This window comes from Stegastes partitus, unplaced genomic scaffold (assembly GCF_000690725.1).
Source record: "Stegastes partitus isolate 25-593 unplaced genomic scaffold, Stegastes_partitus-1.0.2 Scaffold42, whole genome shotgun sequence".
NCBI classification, from domain to species: domain Eukaryota; kingdom Metazoa; phylum Chordata; class Actinopteri; family Pomacentridae; genus Stegastes; species Stegastes partitus.
Window position 1 is genome coordinate 420121 of NW_007577773.1, and position 16327 is coordinate 436447.

The window sequence follows — 16327 nt, forward strand, 5'->3', positions numbered from 1 at the left end:
TTTTGTCCCCTCAAAAAGAGTATTGGTCTTAACTTTAACCCAATAAATATTTAAAGCTCAACCATCTCCCCAAAGTCTCTCCGAATGGCAAACAATATTACATTTCTGTTCAAATTCAGTCATTTAATTCATAACTTCTAGACACAATAACGATAAACTGATTATCTTATACGTTTCTAATCAAATATGACTGTCTCGCAAAAGCTTAAAGCAACGGCTAATGTAATAATAATCAAAATAAAACAGAAGGCTAATGTTGTAAGTGTTGCATTTAGTGATGCGGCACCGGCTACACACCCAAACCCCTGAAAGAAATAGTCAGAACAGTTATTAACTCTCGATTTGTGTCGTCATTTGCACATTTACTGCATTTTTTAGGTCTTAAAGATCATTAATATTTTATAGCTCAGTGTTTTAGCAATCTGGTGTAACTCTTCCTCCCCTGCCCTCTGCTTAATAATCCACTCTGCTGTCGCATGCGTATAACAAGATTCAATCAATCTCCCACCTTTGTCCTTTTGTAGTGTGGAAACATTAGCATCCACATTCACTGTATGAGTGAATGAAGACCTGGACATATCTTGAAAGTCTTTAACTTGTCAAACTTTACCGACTTTAAAATGTACTTTCCATTTACTTCAACCTATGGTGCTTTTCCATACAGTCTGCTATCCACCCGTCTGCTACAACATTAAAACCACTGACAGGCAACATGAAAGACATTACTTTTATTCTTAAAATGCAATATTCTGCTGGGAAACCACTCAAAAACAAGCAACATCTCAAAAAAAATCCAAGGCATTGGCCTCCAAACTCCCCTCATTTAGATTGAGATTGACCACCCTATGACTTAAAGGATCCACCGCCAATGTCCCAGTCCATTCCAAACTCCACAGGATGTCCTTAAAGATCCCATGTCCATGCCCGGAGCCAGAGACTACACAATATTAGGCAAGTGGTTTTAGTGTTGTGGCTAAACGGTGGAAAAAATTCAAATAATAAGGTGAAAGTATGTAAAAAATAACCCTTTTGAGCCAAAAGTTTCAGACTGTGCTGAAGAGTAGGTTTTTTTGTTGTGTTTTTTCTAGTTTATTGCTGTGATGTTGTTTTGGGTTTCTTTCAGTGGTTGTATGCTCCAGGCACACAGCGGTCACAGTCAAACTGTGCTCTTCTTGATAAATGTATGCACATGTGCTTGCAAAACAGTCTACTTGAGTAGCACTATGGACATTTCAAATAACTGACATTGCATTGAGATACTATGTGGGTGCCTGCAGAATTATATTTTAGTATTTCCTGACAACAGACGTTTTCCATTTTAGTCAGTATTTTAGTGCATTTCCTAAACGCACATCTAGGTGTCTATAAAAAGATGTTGAAATCCAACTTTGTGTTTGAATCCTGCATTATACTGAGCGATAAGTAGCTAATGAGCAGAGTATTTTCCAAGGACATCCTGCTGGCGTCTTAGTTGTTGTGGACGTTTGCGTTGACCATTCTCACATTCTGGATTGATCGAGAATCAGAAGTTATGGTACTTAGCAGGTCTACAGTTTATTTTTAGAGCTTCCATATCAAAGGATGAGGTGGTGCTCATGAGCAAAGGCTTCCACAAAGCCTGCCAATCAGAAGAAAGTGTACTCTTAGGGAGGAGAGCCTTTAAAAAACACATCCACCTAAGAAGATATATAACTTTTTAATTTGTTGCTTTTGTTGTGCATCATGCACAGCTTATCTAATGGATTCTCAGAATGAAACTATATTAATGGAAATTAGCATTATCTGTAACTCTATCTTTAAAATATGCAATTGTGTTTGTAACTTGGCTTTATTTTTCTTCATACTTCAGTCTGCAGCACCTATTGCTTGTCATTTAAAAAATCCAGCATCTAACAACAGAGGAATTTACATTATAAGCCATCTGTAACCAACTCTTGATGTTGATGCGTTATTTATTTCGGCGCTGTGTGGCGTCAGCTCAGTAGAAATATGCTGCGTTCCATTTTCACAGCAGCCAACAGGCTTTTGCATTTTGCACCCACCAGATGGTGCAAGTGTATTATCTGATGCTCTTCCACTTTGTTTTGTTTTTTTTCCCAACTGAGCAATGGCTTCCATGTGCACTTCACCTCAGGGCTTTGTTTCTCTCCACCAATGGGACACTGAGTGCACTTTAGGTTCACCGCTCTATATTTTCCTTGGGGTGAGATGTTATACCACAAATAAAGTGGACCAGTTCATGTCTAGTTGAGTTGTAGTGTATGAATCACATGAGCATACTGTATATGTATACACAGGATGTGGATCTTGCAAGAAGTTTGACCCTGAGCACATACATATAATGCATCTATCCATGACAGTAATCCTGCTCTACTGGGAAGACGTGGATGTGAATGAACAAAACTTATATGAGCAAACCTACTTCATATTTACTCCAAGATTTTTAAAGGTTTTAAATAATGACATTTAGTCTAAAATTTGCAGTGACATCTCTGTGCTCATATCAGGCATCACCTTCTTCCTCATTTAATTTCACATGTTTGATGTTAGGTTTTCCTTGAGTCAACTTTGTATGACCTGAACCATGTGTTTCATGCAAATGCTCACAAGATGGCTCTCTTTACCAATAATAGTGTTACCCAACATGTACGCCTGGAGTCTGGAGGCTCGACTCAGTCATTCTGTGTCATCAAAGTTTTAAAATGCTATGCATGGTTAAACACTTCACTTGCACTCAAATAAATTTATGGCTGTTGATTATTCCTTTTTGAATGCTATTTATATTTGGTCTAATTAAACTTATGAGAACTCAGTTCACTCAGTGTATCCAACATGAGCACTAAAACATTTTGCAACTGTCCTAACCAGAAAATCAACATGACAAAATTATGCTTTTCAGTTCGTGGAAACTCTTGTGGCTTTGATGGATGCAAGTAGCAGAAGGTTTGATTTCGACATGGAAGCTGTTACGCTTTCTGCCACCAGCAATAAACAATGGTTTCTTTTAAAACACGAGCTTTTCTTCACGTTCACCAAGAAGGGTTTTGTGCCAAGCTTTAACTCAGATCTTTGCCTCACTGTTGTAGATAATCAGCATTATGTGTGTTCATTTCTGTAGCAGAGAAAGGCAAATACATTAAAAAGCCTTCCATCCTGTACTGACCTTTTATGATACTGGTGTGTGCAGCTACCAGAAGGTGGCTGTTAGCCTGGTGATAGGCTCCCCCAGTGCATTATTTATTTATGTTTTTCCTTTAGCTGATTAACGCAAAAGATGATAGCAGAAAGTTTTGAAAGAGGAGAGAAAGTTGGTGAAAGAATGTAGCTGAGAGACAGAAGGAGCAAGAATGAAGGAATGCTAAATAGAGGCCTCATTAATGTTTTCTTTATTATTTATGTAAGAGTTGATAGGCAGAAGCTCCTCTGCCAGCTGAGCAAAGATCAGAGGATTTTGGGGGAAAAAAACTTGCAGCAGCGACATAAATCTCGGAGACATGTGGGAAAAGTATCAATTGGAGAGCGCCGTAAAAATTACGAGTGACTTATTGTAAAATGTTCATGTTTCCATTCCCAGCAAGGCATAATGTGAACAGCACCACGAGCTTACATTAACACACTCACCCGCAGTCTGTCCAGCCTCCCCACCGGCCCCCTTTTCCCTCCCCTGCGCCCCATATTTTGGAGCCTGACTGCGAGTCTGTGGCGCCACACTTCCAACTGACAGCTTAATACTGCTGCAGAAATTGGTTTTGTGGAGTGGGCAAAAATGAGATGGGATTTTAAAAGACTTCTTTTCGGGCGCGCTGTCTTCCTCATCATCTGTCATATTTGCCTGTTTAATGATCTTTAATAACAGAGTGGGGCACGGCGCATAGAGCAAGATGCACTGCCAACTATTGTGCCTTCGTCTTCCTGATGAGGACTTGAGGTAAATGTTATGACGCAGACGAGTATTTCCACTCCCTGGCAATATTCTTTCCAGCCAAGTTAGCTGTCCGTCAAACGGATCCCAGGCAAGACTTTGGCGTCTCACCAGTGAAAGTATGGATTTTATAGGTTATTTCTGTATCCTGTGTTTGTGTGTGTGCTACTGCATAAACACCATGTTAATGTAAATCCTTTCAAGTCTGGTTAGACTCAAAGAAATTCATGGTTGTCACGTTTAAAAAAAACCAAAAAAAAAACAAAGTAGCTTTTCTTGCTTTCTTGGAAAGTTGACATCGTGGAGATAGAAGGATCACCTTCTCGGAAACCACAGCTGGCTTTTACTGCATGTGTGTGTTCTCGCACGTGCGTATATGTTTGATTTAGAGAGTGATCTTCTTGTACGTCGACCTGCGTGTATGATATATGAATGTGCATCTAAAAGAGAGAGAGAGCACATGTGAATTCATGCCCCTCACCACTCTCACAGTTGGCTCTTTCATTGTACACAGCTTGCGTCACAGGGCCATACAAACCCTTCCCTTTTTCTCTCCACAATATAGCCAGGAGCCAGAGCCGACTTACAGTTGAAACCCTTTAATTAAAGCGAGCGAGGCCCGTGGGTGCATTAATCATGTTACTTAAACTGATCCAAGACCAGTCCTATCTTGTAAATAAAAGCAGCTTTACATGAGTCAGGAAATGTGCAGACAGGTAGAGCTTCCACATCATATTGTGTTTGGCAGCCGGGCAGCTCAGCACACAAAACCCTCTTTGTCTCACTCACAGAGATGGTACTTGAACAGAAAGTGGGGTTTGCACAGAAGCAATAACGATGTAGTATCTGTGTTTCCCATCAATGTGAAATAATGATGTGGGGGGGAAGCTTGGGACTGATTGTGATCTTTATGGCTAAAACTACATTTTGTACTATTTGTGTTCACGCGCAAGTGTTTACAACTTCACACCTCTGCTTATGTCAGTCACAGTTGTAGTTTTGTATTATACTCAGTGTAGGTGCTGGCTGGAGGCAAAACAGCTCTTATGATTGTCAACTTCAAATGTCACATGGTTACTGTATCTGCATTTATAGTAACTGCATTTCCTCTCACTATAGTGTTGCACAGACAAGTTATGTAAAAACTCTGAATATGAATACAGTGCAATTCTGTACTGCATGTTGTCTTTGCAGTTTTTGAATCAATTTAAAAAATAATAATAATACAAATCTTGCAGCTTTAATAACTTGTAATCCACAACTCTAATCTCTAATAGCATATTAAAAATGTAATAAAATGTATTGATACCCATGTAATATCTACGTAAGTTTATTTCAAATGAACAAAACAGAGCCACAGAAATCAAATAGTAAAATACACAAGCATTTACTTGTAGGTGATAAAACAAGAACATTATCATAAAGCTGTTGTCCCACTGAACTCCCAACACCAGTGGTCTTCAAACATTTTAATTCCAAAGTTCCCCACGTAAGCACCTTTTTGGGTTATTTTCATTATTTTTTCATTTGGCAAAAAGACGAAAAGCTTGCAGCTGTTGAGGATTTCATAGAAAAAGAACAAAACTCATACATATACGCTTGGTAGCCACGACATTAAAACCACCGGAAGAATATTGAGTAGGTACTCTTATGCCACCCAAACAGATCTGGGGCATCGATATGGGACCTCTGAGGGTCTCCTGTGGAGTCTGCATCCAAGACGTTGGATCATTTGAGTCATGTGGGGTGCGAAATAGAGCTTTCATGGATCGAGCTCTTGGTCTTGTTCCTCTAGTCATTCCTAAGCAGTTCTTATAGCGTAGCTCAGTGCATTGTCCTTCTTGGGGAAGGCGTTGCTGTCGGGGGAATGTCGTTGCCATGGGGATGTGTACTTGGTCTTCAACAATGTTTAGTTTGGTGGAACATGTAAAAGCAACATGAATGGATTCCAGGATCGAAGGTTTAACAGCAGAACATCGCATTGTGATGAGATGATCGATGTCAGTGGTTTTAATCAAGTAGCTGATTGGTGTGTAGAATTCTATGCATACAGCTGTTGGGGGTATTTTAGGCCACTGGGGCCACTGGGTTCTACACTTGAATAAGGCAACAAACACACTGCTGGGTTGTTCATAGATGTATTATTGTTAACAATATGGAGAATGAAACTGCATCATTACAATGGTAAGGACCCTACTCAACGTATGGAGAGAGATCACACTCTTCTCTCCCTCCAAGGACCTAGTACAATATAACAGCATTTATAGTAAACAAACTCTTTACCTATTGGCTCGTTGTAAATAGATTGTAAGTTTCAACCTTATGGCTTAGTGTCCACACCATGTAAGAAACACAAAGGTCAATTGTGGAAAGACAAAAATATTTACAGGGCGTAAACATATCTTCTCTAGTTGACCTCAAACCTTAACATTTGACCCTTAGACACTATAATTAACCTATACCACAGTTCCTCTACTAAGACTGAATAGCTTCAGAACAAAAACGATACATCAACATAAAGCGAATGGTTGGTTTTGCTTTCACACACCCACAAACAGGTGCTTTTCTTCGGTTGATCCTTTCAAAAATGTTTCCCTATAATTAAATTCTAATAATTCTCTCTCTCTGTGTCTTATTTTCCTCATTATTGTTTGTAATCTATTGTTAATGCTCTGTTTTGATTGCATCCTTTGCCGGGTTGAACAGCTCAGATCAAAGATGTGTAAAGAAGACGAATCTCCGTATAATAATGCAACCCTGCGCTCGTTTTGGATTTGAGATCAAAGACAGTAATAAAGCTATAAAAAAAACAAAAATGCACTGGGAAACTGTGGTAGATGATAGCACGTAGACTTTTTTAAAAAAAACACGAAGGTGAGAAAAACATTCTTTATACTGCTCTATTCAGCTGATTGAAGCACAACACAAATCTGCTCTCAGTTCCAATGTAGTAAAATAAACTGTCAGCAGCAGGGTGTCGGGGCCCTGCAGGTGGTAGTATATTGTGATCCTGTGCTGAGCTGTTAACGCCTTCAAATTATTTATATTTGGCTGCTTCATTTCATTCAGTGTTATTTTATCTGCCTCTCCTTCTTGCCAATAAGATCTGACAAACAGCAGAATAAGACAAAGAAACTCTGGCAGGGTTTTTGAAATGCAGGTCTGAAATGGAAATGAGGCTTAGTCAGAGCAGCTTTTTCATTTATTGGCCTGCTTTCCTGAGCTACTGTACACAGACGCCTTGTCGTGATTAAATATGCAGGGGGATAACCAGCGATGATGTTCAAACTCATCTTCATTTCTCAGGTGGATTGAGCTGAAGTGGTTGTTCAGATACTAACGGAAGACATGTTTGATCTTGTCTGAAATGTGACACCAGTAAGTGTGCAAAACTTAGCAAATTTTTTGCGAGACTCAAAGTAAAAGAGAAATTTAAATCTGACTGAGCACCAGTGTCTTGTTGTGCTACTACATTTAGATCACACTCAGCAGATGGATGCTAGTTAGCCAAGCTTGCTAACATTTGCACGGATTCCCAGCAGATGTTATCTTCTGACACTCAATATTGTGTTCATCCTGGATTATAGAGAGGAGAGAGGCCAGCTAGCTTAGCATCCAGCTGTAGCGACATGTCAGATGTAGTGATTACGATAATAATTGACCATGGATTGGATGTATTAAGAGACTTGGATACTGCTGTGGTGGTGAAGACACTGTATAAAAGATGATGTAATCACTGTGAAGTTACATATAGATTTAAGGACTGTATATTAAAGCCTTGAATTCAGAATTTAAGACCAGATGCGAAGAACAAGGGGTGGATTGGGTTTAAAATATGAGGACATTACACATAGCGATGCAGTGTAGATCTGTCAATCACCGTGGACTTATCCAGCTTTATCATCTACTCTACTATAAATGGGACCATCACATACCACATTAACACCATGCTTTATTCAAAAAGTCTTAAAACGAGCAATTGAGGCCATCGATTCATTAGCAAAATGTTTTCTGAGGTAACAGATCAAGTGAGAAGTAGGACCGTTTTCTCATAGACTTTTATACAATCACATTTCTTTTTGCAAACAGAGGAGTTGCCCCCTATTGGTTGTGTGAAAGAATGCAGGTTTAAGGCACTTGGGTTTTTTCTTCACTTCTCAGACCCAGAGTCTTTGCCCATCTTTTCTATCTAGTCTAGTTTGCCACTCATCCTTTCTGCCAGTATTTCCCAGACACAGTATTTTAATAACAAATCCCCTGCAACCCACAAACCATAATTAATAAAGAGATGCAGGTAAAGCTGTTGACAGGACACCTGCAACTGCAAATAATGTCTGTTTTTACTCATTCTGTTTAATAAAAGGAGGTTTCGTATTTTGCGTAGAAAAATTACTTTTATTTTGGTTCATTCCAATGTAAAGTCTGTGGGTTGACGTTAGGTGTGTCCAGGATGGGAAAACACTAATATGCATGTGCAGTGTGCAGAAAAAACACAGAGGTAAACGTGAAGGCCAGAAACTTTTCTGGCTCATCTGCCAGGCAAGCAATTTTCATCCAAGTGAGTGGGCGCCATTTTTGGCATCCAGTATCCACTTCTCCTTAATGCATTCATGGTCACATACAAGAAATGTTCAGTCATATTGAACTTTGAGTGGAGCTACAGTCACTGTTGAAAACAGGAGGGCAGAACATAGCTTTCTACATAAATGTTGCTATTTCTAAATATTTTTATACCTTCATTTTTGGAGTCTTAAGTGAGTAATGTTGTATCACATAGAACCATTCAGTCGCATTTTGGATGTGGAAAAGAAAAAAAAAAGAAGCATACAGGAGTCCAAACCACATCACTGTGGGGAAAATGAAGAAACAAATTATGATTTCAATCCAGGACACCACCATGGCCGCAAGTTAAAATATGAGTGTCAGGATATTCTAAGTCATGCAGCCGCCTTTTAAATGATTAGCCTGATTAATTTATGACCACAGTCTTCATGCACACAAATAACACAAATAAGCGGCTGTTTGAAAGCTGCAACTACTAATCAAGAAAGCAAATGTTATCGTAAGGAAATATTGTTAATATTGAGTTTGACTTAAACCTGTTTTATAATTTTCCCCAGTTGCACAAATATACTTTTCTAAATGTTGCAGAAACCAAAAAATGGCAAACGTGAGGTCCCTCCGCTGCTCACAGCCAACGCAAACACACAAAGACATTAACAAACAGCAGAGAACAAGTCAGTTTTATTCGCACTGTACAGGCCAAAGTGCAAATACTGTCAGATGGCTTTACAATCTGTACAACATATGACTCTCTGTTCTAGGAGCCTTGATACAGGTACGAAACTTTAACAAAAAAATATATACATTTAAAAAAATATAAGAAAACAATAGAATTGCTGCCTGGTGTTTGTGTGCCGCCACCAACCAGCAACGTTGCAGTTATATCCATGTCTGTTCACACCCATACACTCAATGGATTCATCACACAAATCTTCCATCAATACAATCATCATTTCTTAAGGTGGGCACCCAGGATTAGTGTCAGCAATTCAGTATCCGATCACAGTCTTTCCTTCTGTTTTTGAGTTAAATAATGGCCAAACAATGCATTAGATTCTGACGTCACTTCTTCATTTCATCCTTTTATATATGTCTAAAAGATATAATGAATGCTGAAGTTATGCCCAAAATGCTGTTTGGTGAGGTCACAGTGACCTTTGACCTTTGACCAACAACTTCTGATAAGTTCACCCGTGGGTTCAAGTGAACATTTGCGTCAGAGGTAATGGAATTCCCTCCCGGTGTTCCTGATCTATTGCGTTCACAGGAGAGGGCAGATGCAAGGGCAGATTGACCTTGACCTTTGACCTTTGACCACCAAACTCTACAAAAGTACATCAGGCATCCAAGAATGAGGAGATTCCTTATTAGCCAAGGATGTAACAACATACAAGATGTTTGACTGTGTTTTGTGTGTGTGTAGGTGTGTGTGTGCACGCATGTCTTTCTCTTGAAGAGCTTAAACCGAGCTGGCGCAACATCAAGACCACCTGCCTAATATTGTGTATTTACCCCTTGTGTCAGTAGAGCAGCGCCTGATTGGCAGCAGATCGTTTGGGTCCTGTCAGGTTCAGAGTGGGGCCTCAATGAATCCGGCTTGTTCCAGTGTATCCAGTGGAAGCTGGATCAAATTGAGATCTCTGGGTTGTTTGTTGTGTTCCTTGAGCTGTTCCTGAGCAGTTTTTGCCATGTCGCGGACCACAATGTCCCGCTGGTAGAGACTGCTACTTAATGGGGGTTTACTTTGTCTGTAAGAATTGTTTGGTGGGTGGTACATGTCAAAACAACATGTACATAAATGCCAGGATTTGAGGTTTCCCAGCAGAACATTGTTTTGTAAGGAGATGATCAGTGTCAGTTACATCAACTGGCAGTGGTTGCGGCTGATTACACAGTACACTGTGTATGTTATATGAATGTGGGCACATATGGATGTAAACTGCAACTTTCAATTATTTTGAAAATGTGCATGGACAGCTGCAAACTCTACAACCAAAATCTATAGCAAAGGTTTGTTTGTAGTTTCAAGTCTGCATAAACTCCACACTTTGCTCACCAATCAGTGCTGAAGCCCATGTTGGGTTTCACCGACAGTCTGCACTCTTTAACGTGTAGCTTTTTTAGATCGTGCAACTTCATGTCAATGGTGTTTGAAAACCACAGTAAAGACCAGAAGGGAGAGTGGAAGGAAGCAGAATGCAATAGCCGTCCTGTGGGAGGGCTTATCTCAGCAGTTGGACTGACAGGCCTGTAACTCTTGTGGCAGGCTGCAGGCTGTAGGGTTAACCTGAGGTGGCAGCTAGCCAAATGTTCTGAAGCGAGCGGGTTCAAGTTTAGGCCCCGTGACCCTCAAATGATAAGGTGAAGGGTCGTGGACAAGTCAGGAAACCATTGTTTTTAGAAATTCCAATTATTTGGTTATTTAAGTCGACTGGGGCTTGTACCTCCTCCTCCCCCCTCCACCCGCTGCACTGAGAGGTCTGCACACCATCATCGCATTAACCACATGTGTGCCGGCCCAGAACAAATGCTGCTGAAGAGCGAAGGAAGAAGGAAATCCAACGACACATGAATAGAGCGGAGGAGGTAACGAAAGGGTGTTTGCAATTTAACTCAGGTCTGGAACATGAGTTATGAATTACGCTATATTACATGGAAACTACAATAATTGAATCACTATTTGCGAGAGACAGTAGTGATTTTGTCAAAATGCTTCCATGCAGTATCGTTTTTCCCCCGTTTTTATGGACAAAAAAATCTACAGTTGTGGGGCCTACTATGTAAGCTGATCGCGGAAGCCTTTTTCTACAATCATCCCGTGTTTTCTTTTTCAAGTCTTGTTCTGCTTATGTATTTCTTTCATCTGCCTCCTTGTAACAGAGGACATGATTGAGGCCGTTTTGCCGTAGCATTAAGCGCTCTCTTGTGAATCTATTATCTCCTCAAATGAGCAGTTTAAGATGCTAGCCTCTGTCTGACCTCGTCTTGTCCTGAGTTCCCTATGTGCTGATAAACCAGGCAAGTGAGCAACGAACAAGCGTCTGTTTAAGGATCTCCAGCATTAAAAAAAGGGAGTTGAGCGGACAGACAGAGCTAAAAAACTAAAATAAAAAATTGAATTTTCTAGGCAAATGCACGCATTAACATTTGACATTTGAGTGAATTGCATGAAGACATTCAGACTGGGTTCTCTATGTTCCTGTAATTGGAACTTGCCTCAGAAAGGAGGCACTGCCAGTAATAGGAGGACACTTCTGGCGTCTGTATAATCAAAAGAGTCGTCTGTGTTTATGTACCTGTTGTTGCTTCGGTGAGGCGAGGACTCATTTGCACCATAAAGTACCAAAAGAAATTACACAGGAACTGAACAGAGGGAGGCAGTGCAGCAGAGAAAATAACAAAAGGTAGGCGCATAAGGAGATTGAAGGGATTGTGACGGGCGTATAGGTGCAGCAGAACAAACACCAGCAGAGCACAGATCTACAAATATCAGGGGTTTATCAAAGAGGCCGTCCTTCCCCCGTGGGATCCTGCGGTAAGGCCCCCCCCACGGGTGCGGTGCCAGCTCTTGGCCTCGTCTCGCTGCCTCTTTGGCAGACGTGCCTGAATTTTTTTTCCTGTGTGATTTTTGACCTTCCTGGACCGAATGCCGTCACACAGAGAGCTCACTGCCAGGGGCTCATTTACACATAATAAGTCTCAAACAGAATCCAAGGAGAGGATGAATGCGGGACGGATGCTTCCTCTTCTGGAAAATAATTTTATCTCTGTCCCCCCCTTTTTTTTTTTTTTGTGCGACCACAATCCAAGCGCCTTGTACTTTTTTTTTAATTTTTTTTTTTTACTGTAACTTTTCATGTAATTCCTGAGGCCACATTATAAAGTGGGCCTCTTGTTGGAAACACATGCTTTTCAGTACTTTTTTTTTTTTTTTACCCCTGGCTTTTGGACAGCCATCCCTTATATACCCCTTTACTTCACTCTGCCAATACCACAGAAACCTTTTCCTTCCATTTAGATGCCTGAAGTCAATACAAACCAAAGCGAAAGAAGCCAAGAGTGAGGGTTTGCAAAAAAAAAAGAAACCTAACATTTGACACTAGAGGAAACTATGAAAGCATGTATACTTTGTTCATAGGAGCTATGAACGCAGCGTGACTCGAGCCTCGTAAATCCCCTTTTATAGCACACTTTTCACTGTCTTATCCCGTAACGATTATGTGCATTAGTTCCATTCTTATTGTTTAATTTATCCATAAAGTCATCTATCACATTACAACAGCTGAACCAGGGGTATATGTCGTACTCTTGAGAGGTCCTTCGCCATGCTTCTTTTTTATTTTTTTCCCCCCCTCCTCTGCCAGTATGATGAATGGAAAAGTGATTCTGCTGCATATGTCATTTTCATTTGAATCGATACCGAATGTGAAGGCATAAGAAAGAGGGCACTCTCGATCTCTCGCACTTTTCTCATCCCTTTCTTGTGCATGTTAATTCCTATGAGACAGATCTCCAGTGCGCACGTCACACGACAAACGCAGCCGTGAAGCAGACATGAAAAAGATGTCAGCAGTGAAAGAAGTCTGTGTTATCTCCGTCGTTGCATCATGCTTGGTTTTGCATTTTCTGTAGGTGGAAAACCTGACGTAAGAGCAAGTTTTTTTAAAATGAAATGATAATGTTGGCACAATATAGACACAAAAGGCACATTTGTTAAAGTGTGCAAGTTCTTTATTTGGCTTTGTACCCCATTGATCTGGCCTGGCGTACTGTTTCACGAAGGAATTGTGCAGAATAACACTATATTTATGTAAAATCAAGCACCTTTGGGCAAACTGTAGAAAGTTATAGATGCTGCACTTTCTCAAAGAAGTCACAGTTGCTTCTGCTTGTTCCTTACCTTCTATTCCCCACATTGACTAAGGTGACCTAAACATATATATATTTTTTCAGCAGTTATAATCTCTCCGCAAGGAATCCTTTTGATCGCGATGAATGCGGTGTCATGTACAGCTAATCTTGATGTTGATCTTGGTATAAGACTGTATAGTTTAGGATCTGGGACACAAAAAAAGTAGCATTTTATCTTTGACTTTGAGGATGATGAAACATTTTATTAGAGTAAACACAAAATGTTTCGGCACACGGAGGCTGGATTAGGAGTCACGTGTTTGTTTGCACACGTTGTACACTCTGGACTAATGGACCACTGGTCATGGAGGCTTCCTGCTCAGCTGTATGTAGGATGATGCTTGTACAGAGTTACTCTCTAGAGTTTACTCTGCATTTCTTCCACTTTCATTTAAGTATGTGAGAGATTGAATTGTTTTTATCTGCCTACTCAATATGCTAAATATGTGTCAGTGCTAATTAAATGGTTAAATTTGAAGTATTTTTCAAGCTATGATTGACCAGTGAACAAACTACTTTGTTTTATGCAAATCACTTAGCTGGCTCAAACTTTAAATTTATTTTTAAAAATGCCACAAAGACACGAATTCTTAAGGCAAAACTCTTCCTACAGTGGCTGCAAAACCCAACTGTTTTGGTTTCTTAGACTTAGGTTTTGTTTTGACGAGCTGTTAGATTAGATCAAACCCCAAAGTGACACTTTGGTTAACACTTTCAGAATGATAGCTACTTGTTAGAAGCCTGGTTATGCTCAGGCACCAAATCACTGGAGCAAATAACATAAATGACAAGAATGTTATATTTCTGAGGACCGTCACGCAGACATGAGCTCATTGGACAAATCTCTTCATATTGTTGCTGTGGAGCCAAATTGATCGATTTTTATTCAACCCTGTATTGTGCAATAACATGCCCTCATTCAAATGGTCCTTTACATGACAACTTTACCATTGGGGAGCTTTGTCAACTCTCAAAAAGGATAAATACTGAGAAGGGTCCAAACAATGCAGGGTGGTTAACACATACACTGACAATTACCTAGTTCGTGTTCTACACATTTTTTTCCTGGAAATTTAATGAATCATCCGGCACCGTCCTGGACAAACACCCTCAACTCCACACGCATTTATTTCCGTCCCTCTGACATGCGCTGGGCCTCCAACTTACTCTGTGTTCACACTGTCGGACCAAACGAAGCAGCAGGAAGGAATCCACCAACACTAAGAGCCGCAGCGGCCATTCAACGCAGCACACCTTATTAATTGATGGTTTTCAAATCACAAGTCATTTGCTAAATTGAAGCATGTGAATGTTCAATCAGAAGCAATCAGCTGAACCATTTCCAGAAATAACATATTAAAGGCCAAGAATCCCGTCAAAAGAGAAGCAAAGATCCTTTTGTGCACACTCTAAAACAGGGGTGTCAATCTCAAAAACACAGTGGGCCAAAATTTAAAACCTGAACAAAGTCGCAGAACAACATTGAACAAATGAACCTTTTAATATGGACCGAAACAAATTTTGCTTTAACATTGAATATGGAACAAGCAACGCTTATTACCATACATTATATATAACTTAATAGTGGAGACATGAAAAATCAAATTATAAATAAAAAAACACATCAATGCCACAGTGACAGTTGTAGTGTGAAGTCGCGTTGCCTACTGTCACAGAGGAGAGGGAGTTTCTGGGTCCTGTCCTGATTGACGCGCCAAAACAACAACAGGGCATTATGGGATTTGTAGTATTAGCGGTGAATGCGCTGTACAGTATAATACCGGGGGCAGCTCTAGTTGTCATTTGGTATTGTCTCGCGGGCCAAATATAATTACAAAGCGGGCCAAATTTGGCCCGCGGGCCAGAGTTTGACACCCCTGCTCTAAAAGGTAATACCAATGCTTACTTGAATCACATTAGTGTACTTTACTGATTTCTCATTGTCCTTTTCATTTACCTCATGGACTGTGAGTACGTAGTCATTTTTCCTTAAAGAGTTATAAAACTAAGCATACTGGACTGGACTTGTAATGTTCTGTTCCTGGACTGAACACAGAGCTCAGCAGTGCACATGTAGAGAAGTGCAGGAGAAGTTTCCAGAAACTTTACGTGGCGGCTGTGGCTCAGGTGGTAGAGCAGGTCGGTCAATGATCGGAAGGTTGGCGGTTTGATTCCGCCCTGAAACCTGTGTCATGGTGGTTGCGTCCTTCGGCAAAGGCGACACCTGCTTTTACAGCACAATCACACGCTGGTGCTGAATGAAATGTCAAAGCGTTCTCCTTTCAGTTAACGGCATTTTCATTCATGCCTTTGAAAGAAGCTTATTTTCTCACCTTGAGTTAGAAAATACCTGACCTTAAGTCAGGAAGGGACGGAGCTGATTCATGTTACCTCCATCAGTACTGCAGAGCTGTCGATGCTGTCGATGCTGTAAGTTACATTATCATTCACATTATTACATTGTTTTCCCGGGAAATTTAATGAATCATTTTAAGTATAAATTTTTTGTCCATTTTAGAGACAAGCTTGCATCATCGTGTGATAATTGTAGTATTTTGTAGCTTAAATGCAGCATTTTAATCCAATGGATTGTTAAAAAACGTACACGTTAGACAGTCAGAAGTGCAGCTTCAGTGCAGCTAAAATGACTCCAGCCTTCTTTGCTTTAATTCGTAGTATTTTGCGATGTTGACAGATGTGATGCCCCTGAACATGGAGGATCTAGATGTTCTTATCTCACTTTCTTCACTTGTTTCCTTTTTCAAAGCTCTCGTTTCGTCTCGTCTTACATAAACACCGACACCTTCTGCACTCGTATCAGCAACACGCCACCTCCACGTTTCCCCTCCGTCCTGGACAGACACCCTCAACCCCACACGCATTTATTTCCGTCCCTCTGACATGCGCTGGGCCTCCAACTTACTCTGTGTT